Source organism: Muscardinus avellanarius (genome assembly GCF_963383645.1).
Source record: "Muscardinus avellanarius genome assembly, chromosome: 1".
NCBI lineage: Eukaryota > Metazoa > Chordata > Mammalia > Rodentia > Gliridae > Muscardinus > Muscardinus avellanarius.
In genome coordinates, this window is record NC_137786.1 from 126,244,881 (window position 1) to 126,249,002 (window position 4,122).

The window sequence follows — 4,122 nt, forward strand, 5'->3', positions numbered from 1 at the left end:
GGAAGGGGGAAGGCAAGAATATGCCTTATTAAGTAACATTTCATGGACCCAAAACATTTTGCTTCTAAAAATTTAATGGTATGTCTGAGAATCCTGGGGTTTTCCTGAAAGCCTCATCTCTCACATATACCACTCGAAGGCAAAGCCCCCATTTTGAGAACATGAAGTAGCTTGTCTCTCACAAAGCTTGGACAGACCATGCAGCCCACAGCGAAAGCCCAGGCTGAGCTCTGTGTAATCGGCAGTGGCTCCAGGGCGAGCCTTGGTCACCAGTGAGGGTGGTGGTTTCTGGTTTATCTGTTTTGATATTCAACTTCCACATTGCCCTGCCCATGTTTTATCCCCAAGTGCAGGATTCAGAAATACATGAAAATTACCAGGCTCCCTCAATCAACCTCAAATGCTTATTGTGTGCCCTTATGCTAATCCTCAGGAAAAGGGAGATGAGTCATTTATAACAGACACCTCAGAATTCAGTCTAATGGCAGAAGCCTCGAATAAACCAGCATTAGAACAGACTGTTCTAAAGGATAGCCAGCCAGGTCACTAGTGTTACACAGAGGAGAACTCCTAATGCCATCCAAGCCAGCTTCCCAGGAGTGGACACACTCAGGCTCTCCTGCAGAACAGCAGGATATATCCAGCAGTGCCCTTTCAGTGTACAGGCAACACCACCTAGCAGTTCCTAATGCGGGTCCACCAAGGTGGTAGTTCAGACCCAGCTCCTTGCCTCCTCTCAAGAACCTGGGGAAACCAGAGATTCCCTCCTCTAGGCAGACAAAGCCAGATGCTCTGAGCCCAAAACAGCCCTGTAAGGGAACTGAATGCATGGGCAGACCACTGTCTCTGGGGAGACAACGAGGTGAAGAGATCTGTACAAAGCACTCTCTGGTCTGGAAATGCCCCGTCCACTTCTTATCCTGCCTGCCTTCCTCTCTGGACTGGAAGCTGGTGATCAGCCTTCTTGTCCACTCTATGCCCAGCCTGACACAGTGTCCAGTGCATTATAGGTGTTTTTCAAGTAAATACTTTTTTTCCCTTAATATCTGCTATTCACATATTTCTTGAATTTTTCTTTTTTTTTTTAAAGGTTTGGGTTTTTGGGGGGATATACTGGGAATTAAACTCAGGGGCATACTCCAAGCTATACCCCCAGTCCTATTTTATATTTATATTTTGAAACAGAGTCTCAATATGTTGCTGAGAGCCTCACTAAATTGCTGAGGCTGGTCTCAAAACTTCAACCCTCCTGTCTCAGCCTCCCAAGTACTGGGATTACAGGCCAGCACCACTATGCCAGGGATTTCCATCCTGATTTCCTAATTTCCTGGGTAATAGGACATGGGTGAGCAAGCATGGGAGCCATGTCAGGATGCTTTGCGTGCACATGCATTTCTCCCCCACTCCCGCACCTCCCTCCGTCAGCTGTTTGTCCCCCCCCCACTTCCTTCTCTTCTTTCTCTCCTTCCCTCTCCCCCCGCCCCTGGGGCTGGACTTTCCACTGTACTCAGACTTATGTATCCTAAATAAAGCCTTACCACCTCCCTCTCCTATTCAGATGTTTGGTAAAACCTCTACCAGTTACCCTCACGAGTGCCTTCAGCTGTCTCCCCCTGGCGGCTGTTCCCACAGGGTCTGCTAACAAAGGCATTCTTCTGCCTGCCTCTTTTCCCACGTCCTGTATCTCACCACCTAGGAGGCAGCAAAGCCATCCAACTCTCTGGGTCACAGCTGTATTAACTGTCCGGTTTGGTGCGTCAACAGAGGCTCTCCTGCAGGGTGCAGCTCCTTGCTCGATACTGTAAGCATTTCTCAGGTCTCTCAGCACAGCCGGGCAGGGTCATCTCTCCATGCCTGCTGGAGGAAGAAGTGAATGGAGATGCAAGGAATAACCAGATGATTTCAGTATGTCTGTGAGCTGGCTTGATCAGCTGTGTGTTACTTGGCACCACATTCTAAACCAAAGCCGTCAGGTTTATCTTGGCCAGCTTAATACTGCTAGCATATTGAGATTCACGATCGTGTGTAGCAGGGTTGTGATATGTGGTGGGAGTTCTGAGTGGTCACCTGGTCTGGGGCATGGCTGCCATGATGTTAGGCAGCTGTTAATAATAAAAAGGCAAATGAACTGGTCACAGTCTAGTGGGACGTCTGACGGCCCCTTCTCAAGAGACATGACTGTGTTTGGAGAGAGTGTTGATCCTCCATGGCAAGTCTTGGTCACCAGGAAAGCCACCGGCTGTCTCTGCACATGTGGTCAACGGTGGAAAATCTGAGAGGATTACACCCTTCCAGACGCCAGGGGGACAGGGGCTGGAGGTGTCAAGCCTTGATTTGGCTCTGGTCTTGATCCAAGTAGGATCCTAGATCAGAAAAAGACCCAAACAGACAACCCAGCTGTGGGGATGGAAGAGGGAATGGGACCCCAGCCCAAAGGTCTCTGGCCCGGCCTGTACTTCCTTGCCCTCTGAGCCAGGAGGCCTTCTGTGTGCTGTTGTGTAGTTAACCATGCACCTGGTCCTCTCTTGAGGGCTGCAGAAGCCCAATACCTGGGGACCTAAGAGTATTACCATGGCTTAAAAGGAGGCCAGACTCTCCTCAATCCTAGCCCCTCAGCTGCTTCTGAGGAATAAGCAAGGTCTATCAGGACCCTCACATCATTTTAATTTACAAACTGTGAAATAGCAAGACATACTTCAGGGAATACCAACTTTCTGTTCTAGAAAGACTCCAAAAGGGGATTCTCAATATATTCTGTACTTTTGTTGTTGTTTTTGCAGAATTGGGGATTGAACCCAGAGGCATTTTACCTCTAAGCAAGGCCCCCAGACTGATTTTATTTATTTGGAAACAGGTTCTCACTAGGTTGCTGAGAGTCCCTCTAGGTTGCCAAGGCTGGCTTTGAACCTGTGATCCTCCTGTCTCAGTCTCCCAAGTACTGGGTTCCAAGTGTGCCACCATGCCCAGCTCTGTACCTCTTTTAATCTGTGACTCAGAGAAGAATTAGAAATTAGATACCTTCCCCTTCTTTCTTCTCTCACTGACTCCCTCCTTCTCCAACCAGGCCTTTCACTTCCCAGGCTGATGTTTTCATCTGGATTCTGCCTTTTCATTTGTGGGACCAGAAGGCAGCTGAGCCAAGCTCCTCTCTTCTCAGGCCTTCACACACCCCTGCCCCACCCCTCTATCTGTGACTTCTGGTATCTTTTCAGAGGGTCACTACTTGGGCCATTATCTCCTAGACACTTTTTCCTTCTAGTTTCATTTATTGCATTGCAACTATGGATTTAAAATATGGGTGGGACTAAAGTACTTTGTGTGTGTATACACATGCTACTGGGAAATGAATATCCCCAGCCCTATTTTATTTTGAAACTGCTTCAGTGTTGTGTAAGGGTCTCTCTAAATTGCTGAGGCTGGCCTTGGACTTGCAATCTTCCTGTCTCAACCTCCCAAGTATTAGGATTATAGGTATGTGCCACCATACCTAGCTACCATTCTCTATTTTTAATGTGGAGCTTCCACTCCCCTTTGAATTAAAAACTTTGAGACAAGATCTTCTAGCAAAGTGCAAGAGTGCTTGGCTAGAGAAACAAGTGTGCCCAGTCACCCCACACAAGAGTTCCAGTGGCTCATACCTGGAATTCTCCTGCCCTTCTTCACAGGTTTATCTGTCTTGCACTTCTGCCAAGGTTAGAAACACCCAGGAGCTCTCATATAATTTAAAAAAAAAAAAAGACGAGCTCTGAAGAAAAGTTCTTTCCTTATATTCATGAGAAGTGAAAGAAATTTAATGAGATTCTTGACTCCCTGTAGTATTTTTCTTGGGGAATTTATCTTTGCCCGTAATTTTTTTCAGGTCCATAAAATAACCATGAGTATATATATTCCAGTTTCTAGAATGTACTCTTTATAAATGGGTATGGTCTCCTGTTTTGAGTTTAGCAATTTGACTTTCCATTTGTCTGCTTGTTTGTTTGTTTGTTTATTATTTTGGTACTGGAGATTGAACCCAAGGGCATTCTACCTCTGAGCTATACATCCAGTCCTATTTAATATTTTGAAATTGGGTATTGCTAAGTTGATGAGAGTCTCACTAGTTACTGAGACTGTCCTTGAACC